Consider the following 19,344-nt stretch of genomic DNA (forward strand, 5'->3'; position numbering starts at 1 on the left):
AGTCACTGTGTGTGTGTCACTGTGGATCAGGATCCAGTCACTGTGTGTGTCACTGTGGATCAGGATCCAGTCACAGTGCATGTCACTGTGAACAGGATCCTGTCACTGTGTGCGTCACTGTGATCAAAATCCAGTCACTGTGTGTCTCACTATGGATCAGGATCCAGTCACTGTGTCTGTCACTGTGGGTCAGGGTCCAGTCACTGTATGTGTCACTGTGATCAGGGTCCAGTCAGTGTGTGTGTTACTGTGATCAGGGTCCAGTCACTGTGGGTGTCACTGTGATCAGGGTCCAGTCAGCGTGTGTCTCACTGTGAATCAGGATCCAGTCAGTTTGTGTGTAACTGTGGATCATGATCCAGTCACTGTGTGTGTCACTGTGGATCAGGATCCAGTCAGTGTGTGTGTCATTGTGATCAGGGTCCGGTCACTGTTTGAGTCACTGTGATCAGGATCCAGTCATTGTGTGTGTCACTGTGATCAGAGTCCAGTCACTGTGTGTGTCACTGTGATCAGGATCCAGCCACTGTGTCTGTCACAGTGATCAGGATATAGTCACTGTGTTTGTGACTGTGATAAGGGTCCTTCACCGTGTGTGTCACTGTGGATCAGGATCCAGTCACTGTGTGTGTCACTGTGATCAGGATGCAGTCACTGTGTGTGTTACTGTGATCAGGATCCAGTCACTGTGTGTGTATCACTGTGATCAGGATCCAGTCACTGTGTGTGTCACTGTGATCAGGATCCAGTCAGTGTGTGTGTCACTGTGATCAGGGTCCAGTCAGTGTGTGTGTCACTGTGATCAGGATCCAGTCAGTCTTTGTGTCACTGTGATCAGGATCCAGTCAGTGTGTGTGTCACTGTGATCAGGACCCAGTCAGTGTGTGTGTCACTGTGATCAGGATCCAGTCAGTGTGTGTGTCACTGTGATCAGGATCCAGTCAGTGTGTGTGTCACGGTGGTTCAGGATCCAGTCAGTGTGTGTGTCACTGTGGATCAGGATCCTGTCACTATGTGTGTCACTGTGATCAAGATCCAGTCACTGTGTGTGTCACTGTGGATCAGGATCCAGTCACTGTGTGTGTCACTGTGATCAGTGTTCAGTCAGTGTTTGTGTCACTGTGAATCAGGGTCCAGTCAGTGTGCGTGTAACTGTGGATCAGGATCCAGTCAGTCTGTGTGTCACTGTGAACAGTATCCTGTCACTGTGTGTGTCACTGTGATCAAGATCCAGTCAGCGTGTGTGTAACTGTGATCAGGGTCAAGTCACTGTGTGCGTCACATTGATCAGGATCCTGTCACTGTGTGTGTCACTGTGATTAGGATTCAGTCACTGTGTGTGTCACTGTGATTAGGGTCCAGTCAGTGTGTGTGTCACTGTGATCAGGGTCCAGACAGTGTGTGTGTTACTGTGATCAGGGTCCAGTCACTGTGTGTGTGTCACTGTGGATCAGGATCCAGTCACTGTGTGTGTCACTGTGGATCAGGATCCAGTCACAGTGTATATCACTGTGAACAGGATCCTGTCACTGTGTGCGTCACTGTGATCAAAATCCAGTCACTGTGTGTGTCACTGTGGATCAGGATCCAGTCAGTGTGTGTGTCACTGTGATCAGGATCCAGTCAGTGTGTGTGTCACTGTGATCAGGACCCGGTCAGTGTGTGTGTCACTGTGATCAGGATCCAGTCAGTGTGTGTGTCACTGTGATCAGGATCCAGTCAGTGTGTGTGTCATGGTAGATCAGGATCCAGTCAGTGTGTGTGTCACTGTGGATCAGGATCCAGTCACTGTGTGTGTCAATGTGATCAGCATCCAGTCAGTGTGTGTGTCACTGTCAATCAGGATCCAGTCAGTGTGTGTGTCACTGTGATCAGGACCCAGTCAGTGTGTGTGTCACTGTGATCAGGATCCAGTCAGTGTGTGTGTCACTGTGATCAGGATCCAGTCAGTGTGTGTGTCACGGTGGATCAGGATCCAGTCAGTGTGTGTGTCACTGTGGATCAGGATCCAGTCACTGTGTGTGTCACTGTGATCAGCATCCAGACAGTGTGTGTGTCACTGTGGATCAGGATCCAGTCAGTGTGTGTGTCACTGTGATCAGGGTCCAGTCAGTGTGTGTGTCACTGTGATCAGGATCCAGTCAGTGTGTGTGTCACTGTGATCAGGATCCAGTCAGTGTGTGTGTCACGGTGGTTCAGGATCCAGTCAGTGTGTGTGTCACTGTGGATCAGGATCCTGTCACTATGTGTGTCACTGTGATCAAGATCCAGTCACTGTGTGTGTCACTGTGGATCAGGATCCAGTCACTGTGTGTGTCACTGTGATCAGTGTTCAGTCAGTGTGTGTGTCACTGTGAATCAGGGTCCAGTCAGTGTGCGTGTAACTGTGGATCAGGATCCAGTCAGTCTGTGTGTCACTGTGAACAGTATCCTGTCACTGTGTGTGTCACTGTGATCAAGATCCAGTCAGCGTGTGTGTAACTGTGATCAGGGTCAAGTCACTGTGTGCGTCACTTTGATCAGGATCCTGTCACTGTGTGTGTCACTGTGATTAGGATTCAGTCACTGTGTGTGTCACTGTGATTAGGGTCCAGTCAGTGTGTGTGTCACTGTGATCAGGGTCCAGACAGTGTGTGTGTTACTGTGATCAGGGTCCAGTCACTGTGTGTGTGTCACTGTGGATCAGGATCCAGTCACTGTGTGTGTCACTGTGGATCAGGATCCAGTCACAGTGTATATCACTGTGAACAGGATCCTGTCACTGTGTGCGTCACTGTGATCAAAATCCAGTCACTGTGTGTGTCACTGTGGATCAGGATCCAGTCAGTGTGTGTGTCACTGTGATCAGGATCCAGTCAGTGTGTGTGTCACTGAGATCAGGACCCGGTCAGTGTGTGTGTCACTGTGATCAGGATCCAGTCAATGTGTGTGTCACTGTGATCAGGATCCAGTCAGTGTGTGTGTCATGGTAGATCAGGATCCAGTCAGTGTGTGTGTCACTGTGGATCAGGATCCAGTCACTGTGTGTGTCAATGTGATCAGCATCCAGACAGTGTGTGTGTCACTGTGGATCAGGATCCAGTCAGTGTGTGTGTCACTGTGATCAGGACCCAGTCAGTGTGTGTGTCACTGTGATCAGGATCCAGTCAGTGTGTGTGTGTCACTGTGGATCAGGATCCAGTCACTGTGTGTGTCACTGTGGATCAGGATCCAGTCACAGTGTGTGTCACTGTGGGTCAGGGTCCAGTCACTGTAAGTGTCACTGTGATCAGGGTCCAGTCAGTGTGTGTCACTGTGATCAGGGTCCAGTCACTGTGTGTGTCACTGTGGATCAGGGTCCAGTCAGTGTGTATGTCACAGTGATCAGGGTCCAGTCACTGTGTGTGTCACTGTGGATCAGGATCCAGTCAGTGTGTGTGTCACTGTGAATCAGGGTCCAGTCAGTGTGTGTGGCACTGTGATCAGCGTCCAGTCACTGTGTGTGTCACTGTGGATCAGGATCCAGTCAGTGTGTGTGTAACTGTGAATCAGGGCCCAGTCAGTGTGTGTGTCACTGTGGATCAGGATCCAGTCACTGTGTGTGTCACTGTGATCAGGATCCAGCCACTGTGTCGGTCACTGTGATCAGGATACAGTCACTGTGTGTGTCACTGTGGAACAGGATCCAGTCACTGTGTCTGTCACTGTGATAAGGATCCAGTCATTGTGTGTGTCACTGTGATCAGGATCCAGTCACAGTGGAACTGGATCCAGTCACTGTGTGTGTCACTGTGATCAGGGTCCAGACACTGTGTGTGTCACTGTGATTAGGGTCCAGTCAGTGTGTGTGTCAGTGTGGATCAGGATCCAGTCACTGTGTGTGTCACTGTGGATCAGGATCCAGTCAGTGTGTGTGTCACTGTGATCAGGCTCCAGTCACTGTGTGTGTCACTGTGATCAGGATCCAGTCACTGTGTGTGTCACTGTGGATCAGGATCCAGTCACTGTGTGTGTCACTGTGGATCAGGATCCAGTCAATGTGCGTGTCACTGTGATCAGGGTGCAGTCAGTGTGTGTGTCACTGTGATGAGGATCCAGTCACTGTGTGTGTCACTGTGATCAGGATCCAGTCAGTGTGTGTGTCACTGTGATCAGGATCCATTCAGTGTGTGTGTCACTGTGATCAGTGTCCAGTCACTGTGTGTGTCACTGTGAACAGGGTCCAGTCACTGTGCGTGTCACTGTGATCAGGGTCCAGTCACTGTGTGTGTCACTGTGGATCAGGATCCAGTCACTGTGTGTGTCACTGTGATCAGGATCCAGTCACTGTGTGTGTCACTGTGGATCAGGATCCAGTCACTGTGTGTGTCACTGTGATCAGTGTCCAGTCACTGTGTGTGTCACTGTGATCAGGGTCCAGTCACTGTGCGTGTCACTGTGATCAGGGTCCAGTCACTGTGTGTGTCACTGTGGATCAGGATCCAGTCACTGTGTGTGTCACTGTGATCAGGATCCAGTCACTGTGTGTGTCACTGTGGATCAGGATCCAGTCACTGTGTGTGTCACTGTGGATCAGGTCCCAGTCAGTGTGTGTGTCACTGTGATCAGGATCCAGTCACTGTGTGTGTCACTGTGATCAGTGTCCAGTCACTGTGTGTGTCACTGTGATCAGGATCCAGTCAGTGTGTGTGTATCACTGTGATCAGGGTCCAATCACTGTGTGTGTCACTGTAATCAGGGTCCAGTCACTGTTTGTGTGACTGTGAATCAGGATCCAGTCAGTGTGTGTGTCACTGTGATCTGGGGCCAGTCACTGTGTGTGTCACTGTGGTTCAGGGTCCAGTCAGTGTGTGTGTTACTGTGATAAGGGTCCAGTCACTGTGTGTGTTACTGTGATCAGGTTCCAGTCACTGTGTGTGTCACTGTGGATCAGGATCCAGTCACTGTGTGTGTCACTGTGATCAGGATCCAGTCACGGTGTGTGTCACTGTGATCAGGATGCAGTCACTGTGTGTGTGTCACTGTGATCAGGGTCCAATCACTGTGTGTGTCACTGTGATAAGGGACCCGTCACTGTGTGTGTTACTGTGAATCAGGTTCCAGTCAGTGTGCGTGTTACTGTGATCAGGGTCCAGTCACTGTGTGTGTCACTGTGGATCAGGATCCAGTCACTGTGTGTGTCACTGTGATCAGCATCCAGTTACTGTGTGTGTCACTGTGATCAGGGTCCAGTCAGTGTGTGTGTCACTGTGATCAGGATCCAGCCAGTGTGTGTGTCACTGTGAATCAGGGTCCAGTCAGTGTGTGTGTCACTGTGGATCAGGATACAGTCAGTCTGTGTGTCACTGTGGATCAGGATCCAGTCACTGTGTGTGTCACTGTGGATCAGGATCCAGTCACAGTGTGTGTCACTGTGATCAGGATCCTGTCACTGTGTGTGTCACTGTGATCAAGATCCAGTCACTGTGTGTGTCACTGTGGATCAGGATCCAGTCACTGTGTGTGTCACTGTGATCAGTGTTCAGTCAGTGTGTGTGTCCCTGTGAATCAGGGTCCAGTCAGTGTGCGTGTCACTGTGGATCAGGATCCAGTCAGTCTGTGTGTCACTGTGAACAGTATCCTGTCACTGTGTGTGTCACTGTGATCAAGATCCAGTCAGTGTGTGTGTAACTGTGATCAGGGTCAAGTCACTGTGTGTGTCACTTTGATCAGGATCCAGTCACTGTGTGTGTCAATGTGATTAGGGTCCAGTCAGTGTGTGTGTCACTGTGATCAGGGTCCAGTCAGTGTGTGTGTTAATGTGATCAGGGTCCAGTCACTGTGTGTGTTACTGTGATCAGGGTCCAGTCACTGTGTGTGTGTCACTATGGATCAGGATCCAGTCACTGTGTGTGTCACTGTGGATCGGGATCCAGTCACAGTGCATGTCAGTGTGAAGAGGATCCTGTCACTGTGTGCGTCACTGTGATCAAAATCCAGTCACTGTGTGTGTCACTATGGATCAGGATCCAGTCACTGTGTCTGTCACTGTGGGTCAGGGTCCAGTCACTGTATGTGTCACTGTGATCAGGGTCCAGTCAGTGTGTGTGTCACTGTGATCAGGGTCCAGTCACTGTGGGTGTCACTGTGATCAGGGTCCAGTCAGCGTGTGTCTCACTGTGAATCAGGATCCAGTCAGTTTGTGTGTCACTGTGGATCAGGATCCAGTCACTGTGTGTGTCACTGTGGATCAGGATCCAATCAGTGTGTGTGTCATTGTGATCAGGGTCCGGTCACTGTTTGAGTCACTGTGATCAGGATCCAGTCATTGTGTGTGTCACTGTGATCAGAGTCCAGTCACTGTGTGTGTCACTGTGATCAGGATCCAGCCACTGTGTCTGTCACAGTGATCAGGATATAGTCACTGTGTTTGTCACTGTGATATGGGTCCAGTCACTGTGTGTTTCACTGTGGATCAGGATCCAGTCACTTTGTGTGTCACTGTGATCAGGATCCAGTCACTGTGTGTGTCACTGTGATCAGGATCCAGTCACTGTGTGTGTGTCACTGTGATCAGGATCCAATCAGTGTGTGTGTCATGTGATCAGGGTCCAGTCAGTGTGTGTGTCACTGTGATCAGGATCTAGTCAGTGTGTTTGTCACTGTGATCAGGGTCCAGTCAGTGTGTGTGTCACTGTGATCAGGATCCAGTCAGTGTGTGTGTCACTGTGATCGGAGTCCAGTCAGTGTGTGTGTCACTGTGATCAGGATCCAGTCAGTGTGTGTGTCACTGTGATCAGGACCCAGTCAGTGTGTGTGTCACTGTGATCAGCATCCAGTCAGTGTGTGTTTCACTGTGATCAGGATCCAGTCAGCGTGTGTGTCACGGTGGTTCAGGATCCAGTCAGTGTGTGTGTCACTGTGGATCAGGATCCAGTCAGTCTGTGTGTCACTGTGGATCAGGATCCAGTCACTGTGTGTGTCACTATGGATCAGGATCCAGTCACAGTGTGTGTCACTGTGATCAGGATCCTGTCACTGTGTGTGTCACTGTGATCAGGATCCTGTCACTGTGTGTGTCACTGTGATCAAGATCCAGTCACTGTGTGTGTCAATGTGGATCAGGATCCAGTCACTGTGTGTGTCACTGTGGATCAGGATCCAGTCACAGTGTGTGTCACTGTGATCAGGATCCTGTCACTGTGTGTGTCACTGTGATCAAGATCCAGTCACTGTGTGTGTCACTGTGGATCAGGATCCAGTCACTGTGTGTGTCACTGTGATCAGTGTTCAGTCAGTGTGTGTGTCACTGTGAATCAGGGTCCAGTCAGTGTGCGTGTAACTGTGGATCAGGATCCAGTCAGTCTGTGTGTCACTGTGAACAGTATCCTGTCACTGTGTGTGTCACTGTGATCAAGATCCAGTCAGTGTGTGTGTAACTGTGATCAGGGTCAAGTCACTGTGTGTGTCACTTTGATCAGGATCCAGTCAATATGTGTGTCAATGTGATTAGGGTCCTGTCAGTGTGTGTGTCACTGTGATCAGGGTCCAGTCAGTGTGTGTGTTACTGTGATCAGGGTCCAGTCACTGTGTGTGTTACTGTGATCAGGGTCCAGTCACTGTGTGTGTGTCACTGTGGATCTGGATCCAGTCACTGTGTGTGTCACTGTGGATCAGGATCCAGTCACAGTGTATGTCACTGTGAACAGGATCCTGTCACTGTGTGCGTCACTGTGATCAAAATCCAGTCACTGTGTGTCTCACTATGGATCAGGATCCAGTCACTGTGTCTGTCACTGTGGGTCAGGGTCCAGTCACTGTATGTGTCACTGTGATCAGGGTCCAGTCAGTGTGTGTGTCACTGTGATCAGGGTCCAGTCACTGTGGGTGTCACTGTGATCAGGGTCCAGTCAGCGTGTGTCTCACTGTGAATCAGGATCCAGTCAGTTTGTGTGTAACTGTGGATCATGATCCAGTCACTGTGTGTGTCACTGTGGATCAGGATCCAGTCAGTGTGTGTGTCATTGTGATCAGGGTCCGGTCACTGTTTGAGTCACTGTGATCAGGATCCAGTCATTGTGTGTGTCACTGTGATCAGAGTCCAGTCACTGTGTGTGTCACTGTGATCAGGATCCAGCCACTGTGTCTGTCACAGTGATCAGGATATAGTCACTGTGTTTGTGACTGTGATAAGGGTCCTTCACCGTGTGTGTCACTGTGGATCAGGATCCAGTCACTGTGTGTGTCACTGTGATCAGGATGCAGTCACTGTGTGTGTTACTGTGATCAGGATCCAGTCACTGTGTGTGTATCACTGTGATCAGGATCCAGTCACTGTGTGTGTCACTGTGATCAGGATCCAGTCAGTGTGTGTGTCACTGTGATCAGGGTCCAGTCAGTGTGTGTGTCACTGTGATCAGGATCCAGTCAGTCTTTGTGTCACTGTGATCAGGATCCAGTCAGTGTGTGTGTCACTGTGATCAGGACCCAGTCAGTGTGTGTGTCACTGTGATCAGGATCCAGTCAGTGTGTGTGTCACTGTGATCAGGATCCAGTCAGTGTGTGTGTCACGGTGGTTCAGGATCCAGTCAGTGTGTGTGTCACTGTGGATCAGGATCCTGTCACTATGTGTGTCACTGTGATCAAGATCCAGTCACTGTGTGTGTCACTGTGGATCAGGATCCAGTCACTGTGTGTGTCACTGTGATCAGTTTTCAGTCAGTGCGTGTGTCACTGTGAATCAGGGTCCAGTCAGTGTGCGTGTAACTGTGGATCAGGATCCAGTCAGTCTGTGTGTCACTGTGAACAGTATCCTGTCACTGTGTGTGTCACTGTGATCAAGATCCAGTCAGCGTGTGTGTAACTGTGATCAGGGTCAAGTCACTGTGTGCGTCACTTTGATCAGGATCCTGTCACTGTGTGTGTCACTGTGTTTAGGATTCAGTCACTGTGTGTGTCACTGTGATTAGGGTCCAGTCAGTGTGTGTGTCACTGTGATCAGGGTCCAGACAGTGTGTGTGTTACTGTGATCAGGGTCCAGTCACTGTGTGTGTGTCACTGTGGATCAGGATCCAGTCACTGTGTGTGTCACTGTGGATCAGGATCCAGTCACAGTGTATATCACTGTGAACAGGATCCTGTCACTGTGTGCGTCACTGTGATCAAAATCCAGTCACTGTGTGTGTCACTGTGGATCAGGATCCAGTCACTGTGTCTGTCACTGTGATCAGAGTCCAGTCACTGTGTGTGTCACTGTGATCAGGATCCTGCCACTGTGTCTGTCACTGTGATCAGGATATAGTCACTGGGTTTGTCACTGTGATAAGGGTCCAGTCACTGTGTGTGTCACTGTGGATCAGGATCCAGTCACTGTGTGTGTCACTGTGATCAGGATCCAGTCACTGTGTGTGTCACTGTGATCAGGATCCAGTCACTGTGTGTGTGTCACTGTGATCAGGATCCAGTCACTGTGTGTGTCACTGTGATCAGGATCCAGTCAGTGTGTGTGTCACTGTGATCAGGGTCCAGTCAGTTTGTGTGTCACTGTGATCAGGATCCAGTCAGTGTGTGTGTGTCACTGTGATCAGGTTCCAGTCAGTGTGTGTGTCACGGTGGTTCAGGATCCAGTCAGTGTATGTGTCACTGTGATCGGGGTCCAGTCTGTGTGTGTGTCACTGTGATCAGGATCCAGTCAGTGTGTGTGTCACTGTGATCAGGACCCAGTCAGTGTGTGTGAAACTGTGATCAGGATCCAGTCAGTGTGTGTGTCACTGTGATCAGGATCCAGTCAGAGTGTGTGTCACGGTGGTTCAGGATCCAGTCAGTGTGTGTGTCACTGTGGATCAGGATCCAGTCACTGTGTGTGTCACTGTGATCAGCATCCAGTCAGTGTGTGTGTCACTGTGGATCAGGATCCAGTCAGTGTGTGTGTCACTGTGATCAGGGTCCAGTCAGTGTGTGTGTCACTGTGATCAGGATCCAGTCAGTGTGTGTGTCACTGTGGATCAGGATCCAGTCAGTGTGTGTATGTCACTGTGGATCAGGATCCAGTCACTGTGTGTGTCACTGAGGATCAGGATCCAGTCACAGTGTGTGTCACTGTGATCAGGATCCAGTCACTGTGTGTCACGGTGATCAAGATCCAGTCACTGTGTGTGTCACTGTGGATCTGGATCCAGTCACTGTGTCTGTCACTGTGGGTCAGGGTCCAGTCACTGTAAGTGTCATTGTGATCATGATCCAGTCAGTGTGTGTCACTGTGATCAGGGTCCAGGGAGTGTGTGTGTCACTGTGATCAGGGTCCAGTCACTGTGTGTGTCACTGTGGATCAGGGTCCAGTCAGTGTGTATGTCACTGTGATCAGGTTCCAGTCACTGTGGGTGTCACTGTGATCAGGGTCCAGTCAGTGTGTGTGTCACTGTGATCAGGGTCCAGTCACTGTGTGTGTCACTGTGGATCATGATCCAGTCAGTGTGTGTGTCACTGTGAATCAGGGTCCAGTCAGTGTGTGTGTCACTGTGATCAGCGTCCAGTCACTGTGTGTGTCACTGTGGATCAGGATCCAGTGAGTGTGTGTGTCACTGTGAATCAGGGTCCAGTCAGTATGTGTGTCACTGTGGATCAGGATCCAGTCGGTTTGTGTGTCACTGTGCATCAGGATCCAGTCACTGTGTGTGTCAATGTGGGTCAGGATCCAGTCAGTGTGTGTGTCACTGTGATCAATGTCCAGATACTGTTTGTGTAACTGTGATCAGGATCCAGTCATTGTGTGTGTCACTGTGATCAGGGTCCAGTCACTGTATGTGTCACTGTGATCAGGGTCCAGACACTTTGTGTGTCACTGTGATTAGGGTCCAGTCAGTGTGTGTGTCACTGTGATCAGGGTCCAGTCAGTGTGTGTGTTACTGTGATCAGGGTCCAGTCACTGTGTGTGTTACTGTGATCAGGGTCCAGTCACTGTGTGTGTGTCACTGTGGATCTGGATCCAGTCACTGTGTGTGTCACTGTGGATCAGGATCCAGTCACAGTGTATGTCACTGTGAACAGGATCCTGTCACTGAGTGCGTCGCTGTGATCAAAATCCAGTCACTGTGTGTGTCACTGTGGATCAGGATCCAGTCACTGTGTCTGTCACTGTGGGTCAGGGTCCAGTCACTGTATGTGTCACGGTGATCAGGGTCCAGTCAGTGTGTGTGTCACTGTGATCAGGGTCCAGTCACTGTGGGTGTCACTGTGATCAGGGTCCAGTCAGCGTGTGTGTCACTGTGAATCAGGATCCAGTCACTGTGTGTGTCACTGTGGATCAGGATCCAGTCAGTGTGTGTGTCACTGTGATCAGGATCCAGTCACTGTGTGTCACGGTGATCAAGATCCAGTCACTGTGTGTGTCACTGTGGATCAGGATCCAGTCACTGTGTCTGTCACTGTGGGTCAGGGTCCGGTCACTGTAAGTGTCACTTTGATCAGGATCCAGTCAGTGTGTGTCACTGTGATCAGGCTCCAGGGAGTGTGTGTGTCACTGTGATCAGGGTCCAGTCACTATGTGTGTCACTGTGGATCAGGGTCCAGTCAGTGTGTATGTCACTGTGATCAGGGTCCAGTCACTGTGTGTGTCACTGTGGATCATGATCCAGTCAGTGTGTGTGTCACTGTGAATCAGGGTCCAGTCAGTGTGTGTGTCACTGTGATCAGCGTCCAGTCACTGTGTGTGTCACTGTGGATCAGGATCCAGTCAGTGTGTGTGTCACTGTGAATCAGGGTCCAGTCAGTGTGTGTGTCACTGTGATCAGCGTCCAGTCACTGTGTGTGTCACTGTGGATCAGGATCCAGTCAGTGTGTGTGTCACTGTGAATCAGGGTCCAGTCAGTATGTGTGTCACTGTGGATCAGGATCCAGTCGGATTGTGTGTCACTGTGGATCAGGATCCAGTCCCTGTGTGTGTCAATGTGGGTCAGGATCCAGTCAGTGTGTGTGTCACTGTGATCAATGTCCAGATACTGTTTGTGTAATTGTGATCAGGATCCAGTCATTGTGTGTGTCACTGTGATCAGGGTCCAGTCACTGTGTGTGTCACTGTGATCAGGGTCCAGACACTTAGTGTGTCACTGTGATTAGGGTCCAGTCAGTGTGTGTGTCACTGTGATCAGGGTCCAATCAGTGTGTGTGTTACTGTGATCAGGGTCCAGTCACTGTGTGTGTTACTGTGATCAGGGTCCAGTCACTGTGTGTGTGTCACTGTGGATCAGGATCCAGTCACTGTGTGTGTCACTGTGATCAGGGTCCAGTCACTGTGTGTGTCACTGTGATCAAAATCCAGTCACTGTGTGTGTCACTGTGTATCAGGATCCAGTCACTGTGTGCGTCACTGTGATCAAAATCCAGTCACTGTGTGTGTCACTGTGGATCAGGATCCAGTCACTGTGTCTGTCACTGTGGGTCAGGGTCCAGTCACTGTGTGTGTCACTGTGGATCAGGATCCAGTCAGTGTGTGTGTCATTGTGATCAGGGTCCGGTCACTGTTTGAGTCACTGTGATCAGGATCCAGTCATTGTGTGTGTCACTGTGATCAGAGTCCAGTCACTGTGTGTGTCACTGTGATCAGGATCCAGCCACTGTGTCTGTCACTGTGATCAGGATATCGTCACTGTGTTTGTCACTGTGATAAGGGACCAGTCACTCTGTGTGTCACTGTGGATCAGGATCCAGTCACTGTGTGTGTCACTGTGATCAGGATCCAGTCACTTTGTGTGTCACTGTGATCAGGATCCAGTCAGTGTGTGTGTATGTGATCAGGGTCCAGTCAGTGTGTGTGTCAATGTGATCAGGATCCAGTCAGTGTGTGTGTCACTGTGATCAGGGTCCAGGCAGTGTGTGTGTCACTGTGATGAGGATCCAGTCAGTGTGCGTGTCACTGTGATCAGGGTCCAGTCACTGTGTGTGTCACTGTGATCAGGATCCAGTCAGTGTGTGTGTCACTGTGATCAGGACCCAGTCAGTGTGTGTGTCACTGTGATCAGGATCCAGTCAGTGTGTGTGTGTCACTGTGGATCAGGATCCAGGCAGTGTGTGTGTGTCACTGTGATCAATGTCCAGATACTGTTTGTGTAACTGTGATCAGGATCCAGTCATTGTGTGTGTCACTGTGATCAGGGTCCAGTCACTGTGTGTGTCACTGTGATCAGGGTCCAGACACTGTGTGTGTCACTGTGATTAGGGTCCAGTCAGTGTGTGTCTCACTGTGATCAGGGTCCAGTCAGTGTGTGCGTTACTGTGATCAGGGTCCAGTCACTGTGTGTGTCACTGTGGGTCAGGGTCCAGTCACTGTATGTGTCACTGTGATCAGGGTCCAGTCAGTTTGTGTGTCACTGTGATCAGGGTCCAGTCACTGTGGGTGTCACTGTGATCAGGGTCCAGACAGCGTGTGTGTCATTGTGAATTAGGATCCAGTCAGTTTGTGTGTCACTGTGGATCAGGATCCAGTCACTGTGTGTGTCACTGTGGATCAGGATCCAGTCAGTGTGTGTGTCATTGTGATCAGGGTCCGGTCACTGTTTGAGTCACTGTGATCAGGATCCAGTCATTGTGTGTGTCACTGTGATCAGAGTCCAGTCACTGTGTGTGTCACTGTGATCAGGATCGAGCCACTGTGTCTGTCACTGTGATCAGGATATAGTCACTGTGTTTGTCACTGTGATAAGGGTCCAGTCACTGTGTGTGTCACTGTGGATCAGGATCCAGTCACTGTGTGTGTCACTGTGATCAGGATCCAGTCACTGTGTGTGTCACTGTGATCAGGATCCAGTCACTGTGTGTGTGTCACTGTGATCAGGATCCAGTCAGTGTGTGTGTCACTGTGATCAGGGTCCAGTCAGTGTGTGTGTCACTGTGATCAGGATCCAGTCAGTGTGTGTGTCACTGTGATCACAATCCAGTCACTGTGTGTGTGTCACTGTGATCAGGATCCAGTCGCTGTGTGTGTCACTGTGATCAGGATCCAGTCAGTGTGTGTGTCACTGTGATCAGGGTCCAGTCAGTGTGTGTGTCACTGTGATCAGGATCCAGTCAGTGTGTGTGTCACTGTGATCAGGGTCCAGTCAGTGTGTGTGTTACTGTGATCAGGATCCAGTCAGTGTGTGTGTCACAGTGATCGGGGTCCAGTCAGTGTGTGTGTCACACTGATCAGGATCCATTCAGTGTGTGTGTCACTGTGATCAGGACCCAGTCAGTGTGTGTGTCACTGTGATCAGGATCCAGTCAGTGTGTGCGTCACGGTGGTTCAGGATCCAGTCAGTGTGTGTGTCACTGTGGATCAGGATCGAGTCACTGTGTGTGTCACTGTGATCAGCATCCAGTCACTGTGTGTGTCACTGTGATCAGGATCCAGTCAGTGTGTGTGTCACTGTGATCAGGGTCCAGTCAGTGTGTGTGTCACTGTGATCAGGATCCAGTCAGTGTGTGTGTCACAGTGATCGGGGTCCAGTCAGTGTGTGTGTCACACTGATCAGGATCCATTCAGTGTGTGTGTCACTGTGATCAGGACCCAGTCAGTGTGTGTGTCACTGTGATCAGGATCCAGTCAGTGTGTGCGTCACGGTGGTTCAGGATCCAGTCAGTGTGTGTGTCACTGTGGATCAGGATCCAGTCACTGTGTGTGTCACTGTGATCAGCATCCAGTCACTGTGTGTGTCACTGTGGATCAGGATCCAGTCAGTGTGTGTGTCACTGTGATCAGGGTCCAGTCAGTGTGTGTCTCACTGTGATCAGGATCCAGTCAGTGTGTGTGTCACTGTGGATCAGGATCCAGCCAGTGTGTGTGTGTCACTGTGGATCAGGATCCAGGCAGTGTGTGTGTGTCACTGTGATCAATGTCCAGATACTGTTTGTGTAACTGTGATCAGGATCCAGTCATTGTGTGTGTCACTGTGATCAGGGTCCAGTCACTGTGTGTGTCACTGTGATCAGGGTCCAGACACTGTGTGTGTCCCTGTGATTAGGGTCCAGTCAGTGTGTGTGTCACTGTGATCAGGGTCCAGTCAGTGTGTGCGTTACTGTGATCAGGGTCCAGTCACTGTGTGTGTTACTGTGATCAGGGTCCAGTCACTGTGTGTGTGTCACCGTGGATCAGGATCCAGTCACTGTGTGTGTCACTGTGGATCAGTATCCAGTCACAGTGTATGTCACTGTGAACAGGATCCTGTCACTGTGTGCATCACTGTGATCAAAATCCAGTCACTGTGTGTGTCACTGTGGATCAGGATCCAGTCACTGTGTCTGTCACTGTGGGTCAGGGTCCAGTCACTGTATGTGTCACTGTGATCAGGGCCCATTCAGTGTGTGTGTCACTGTGATCAGGTTCCAGTCACTGTGGGAGTCACTGTGATCAGGTTCCAGTCAGCGTGTGTGTCACTTGAATCAGGATCCAGTCAGTTTGTGTGTCACTGTGGATCAGGATCCAGTCACTGTGTGTATCACTGTGGATCAGGATCCAGTCAGTGTGTGTGTCATTGTGATCAGGGTCCGGTACTGTTTGAGTCACTGTGATCAGGATCCAGTCATTGTGTGTGTCACTGTGATCAGAGTCCAGTCACTGTGTGTTTCGCTGTGATCAGGATCCAGCCACTGTGTCTGTCACTGTGATCAGGATATAGTCACTGTGTTTGTCACTGTGATAAGGGTCCAGTCACTGCGTGTGTCACTGTGGATCAGGATCCAGTCACTGTGTGTGTCACTGTGATCAGGATCCAGTCACTGTGTGTGTCACTGAGATCAGGATCCAGTCACTGTGTGTGTGTCACTGTGATCAGGATCCAGTCAGTGTGTGTGTCACTGTGATCAGGGTCCAGTCAGTGTGTGTGTCACTGTGATCAGGATCCAGTCAGTGTGTGTGTCACTGTGATCAGGGTCCAGTCAGTGTGTGTGTCACTGTTATCAGGATCCAGTCAGTGTGTGTGTCACTGTGATCGGGGTCCAGACAGTGTGTGTGTCACTGTGATCAGGATCCAGTCAGTGTGTGTGTCACTGTGATCAGGACCCAGTCAGTGTGTGTGTCACTGTGATCAGGATCCAGTCAGTGTGTGTTTCACTGTGATCAGGATCCAGTCAGTGTGTGTGTCACGGTGGTTCTGGATCGAGTCAGTGTGTTTGTCACTGTGGATCAGGATCCTGTCACTGTGTGTGTCACTGTGATCAAGATCCAGTCACTGTGTGTGTCACTGTGGATCAGGATCCAGTCACTGTGTGTGTCACTGTGATCAGTGTTCAGTCAGTGTGTGTGTCACTGTGAATCAGGTTCCAGTCAGTGTGCGTGTCACTGTGGATCAGGATCCAGTCAGTCTGTGTGTCACTGTGAACAGTATCCTGTCACTGTGTGTGTCACTGTAATCAAGATCCAGTCAGTGTGTGTGTAACTGTGATCAGGGTCAAGTCACTGTGTGTGTCACTTTGATCAGGATCCAGTCAGTGTGTGTGTCACTGTGATTAGGGTCCAGTCAGTGTGTGTGTCACTGTGATCAGGGTCCAGTCAGTGTGTGTGTTACTGTGATCAGGGTCCAGTCACTGTGTGTGTTACTGTGATCAGGGTCCAGTCACTGTGTATGTGTCACTGTGGATCAGGATCCAGTCACTGTGTGTGTCACTGTGGATCAGGATCCAGTCACAGTGTATGTCACTGTGAACAGGATCCTGTCACTGTGTGCGTCACTGTGTTCAAAATCCAGTCACTCTGTGTGTCACTGTGGATCAGGATCCAGTCACTGTGTCTGTCACTGTGGGTCAGGATCCAGTCACTGTATGTGTCACTGTGATCAGGGTCCAGTCAGTGTGTGTGTCACTGTGATCAGGTTCCAGTCACTGTGGGTGTCACTGTGATCAGGGTCCAGTCAGCGTGTGTGTCACTGTGAATCAGGATCCAGTCAGTTTGTGTGTCACTGTGGATCAGGATCCAGTCACTGTGTGTGTCACTGTGGATCAGGATCCAGTCAGTGTGTGTGTCATTGTGATCAGGGTCCGGTCACTGTTTGAGTCACTGTGATCAGGATCCAGTCATTGTGTGTGTCACTGTGATCAGAGTCCAGTCACTGTGTGTGTCACTGTGATCAGGATCCAGCCACTGTGTCTGTCACTGTGATCAGGATATAGTCACTGTGTTTGTCACTGTGATAAGGGTCCAGTCACTGTGTGTGTCACTGTGGATCAGGATCCAGTCACTGTGTCTGTCACTGTGGGTCAGGGTCCAGTCACTGTATGTGTCACTGTGATCAGGGTCCAGTCAGTGTGTGTGTCACTGTGATCTGGGTCCAGTCACTGTGGGTGTCACTGTGATCAGGGTCCAGTCAGCGTGTGTGTCACTGTGAATCAGGATCCAGTCAGTTTGTGTGTCACTGTGGATCAGGATCCAGTCACTGTGTGTGTCACTGTGGATCAGGATCCAGTCAGTGTGTGTGTCATTGTGATCAGGGTCCGGTCACTGTTTGAGTCACTGTGATCAGGATCCAGTCATTGTGTGTGTCACTGTGATCAGAGTCCAGTCACTGTGTGTGTCACTGTGATCATGATCCAGCCACTGTGTCTGTCACTGTGATCAGGATATAGTCAGTGTGTTTGTCACTGTGATCAATGTCCAGATACTGTTTGTGTAACTGTGATCAGGATCCAGTCATTGTGTGTGTCACTGTGATCAGGGTCCAGTCACTGTGTGTGTCACTGTGATCAGGGTCCAGACACTGTGTGTGTCCCTGTGATTAGGGTCCAGTCAGTGTGTGTGTCACTGTGATCAGGGTCCAGACACTGTGTGTGTCACTGTGATCAGGGTCCAGTCAGTGTGTGCGTTACTGTGATCAGGGTCCAGTCACTGTGTGTGTTACTGTGATCAGGGTCCAGTCACTGTGTGTGTGTCACCGTGGATCAGGATCCAGTCACTGTGTGTGTCACTGTGGATCAGGATCCAGTCACAGTGTATGTCACTGTGAACAGGATCCTGTCACTGTGTGCATCACTGTGATCAAAATCCAGTCACTGTGTGTGTCACTGTGGATCAGGATCCAGTCACTGTGTCTGTCACTGTGGGTCAGGGTCCAGTCACTGTATGTGTCACTGTGATCAGGGCCCATTCAGTGTGTGTGTCACTGTGATCAGGTTCCAGTCACTGTGGGAGTCACTGTGATCAGGTTCCAGTCAGCGTGTGTGTCACTTGAATCAGGATCCAGTCAGTTTGTGTGTCACTGTGGATCAGGATCCAGTCACTGTGTCTATCACTGTGGATCAGAATCCAGTCAGTGTGTGTGTCATTGTGATCAGGGTCCGGTACTGTTTGAGTCACTGTGATCAGGATCCAGTCATTGTGTGTGTCACTGTGATCAGAGTCCAGTCACTGTGTGTTTCGCTGTGATCAGGATCCAGCCACTGTGTCTGTCACTGTGATCAGGATATAGTCACTGTGTTTGTCACTGTGATAAGGGTCCAGTCACTGCGTGTGTCACTGTGGATCAGGATCCAGTCACTGTGTGTGTCACTGTGATCAGGATCCAGTCACTGTGTGTGTCACTGAGATCAGGATCCAGTCACTGTGTGTGTGTCACTGTGATCAGGATCCAGTCAGTGTGTGTGTCACTGTGATCAGGGTCCAGTCAGTGTGTGTGTCACTGTGATCAGGATCCAGTCAGTGTGTGTGTCACTGTGATCAGGGTCCAGTCAGTGTGTGTGTCACTGTTATCAGGATCCAGTCAGTGTGTGTGTCACTGTGATCGGGGTCCAGACAGTGTGTGTGTCACTGTGATCAGGATCCAGTCAGTGTGTGTGTCACTGTGATCAGGACCCAGTCAGTGTGTGTGTCACTGTGATCAGGATCCAGTCAGTGTGTGTTTCACTGTGATCAGGATCCAGTCAGTGTGTGTGTCACGGTGGTTCTGGATCGAGTCAGTGTGTGTGTCACTGTGGATCAGGATCCTGTCACTGTGTGTGTCACTGTGATCAAGATCCAGTCACTGTGTGTGTCACTGTGGATCAGGATCCAGTCACTGTGTGTGTCACTGTGATCAGTGTTCAGTCAGTGTGTGTGTCACTGTGAATCAGGTTCCAGTCAGTGTGCGTGTCACTGTGGATCAGGATCCAGTCAGTCTGTGTGTCACTGTGAACAGTATCCTGTCACTGTGTGTGTCACTGTAATCAAGATCCAGTCAGTGTGTGTGTAACTGTGATCAGGGTCAAGTCACTGTGTGTGTCACTTTGATCAGGATCCAGTCAGTGTGTGTGTCACTGTGATTAGGGTCCAGTCAGTGTGTGTGTCACTGTGATCAGGGTCCAGTCAGTGTGTGTGTTACTGTGATCAGGGTCCAGTCACTGTGTGTGTTACTGTGATCAGGGTCCAGTCACTGTGTATGTGTCACTGTG

At 50.3% G+C, this 19,344-nt stretch overlaps 1 protein-coding gene across 1 annotated transcript in view; it reads right to left on the bottom strand.

Moving 5' to 3' along the window:
- Positions 1 to 19,344, bottom strand: part of tspan4a (tetraspanin 4a) — a 619,591-nt gene that overhangs the window by 104,278 nt on the left and 495,969 nt on the right. The gene's annotated exons all lie outside the window — the stretch shown is intronic.

The sequence above is a fragment of the Cetorhinus maximus genome, chromosome 9, assembly GCF_964194155.1.
Source record: "Cetorhinus maximus chromosome 9, sCetMax3.hap1.1, whole genome shotgun sequence".
In the NCBI taxonomy this organism is placed as follows: domain Eukaryota; kingdom Metazoa; phylum Chordata; class Chondrichthyes; order Lamniformes; family Cetorhinidae; genus Cetorhinus; species Cetorhinus maximus.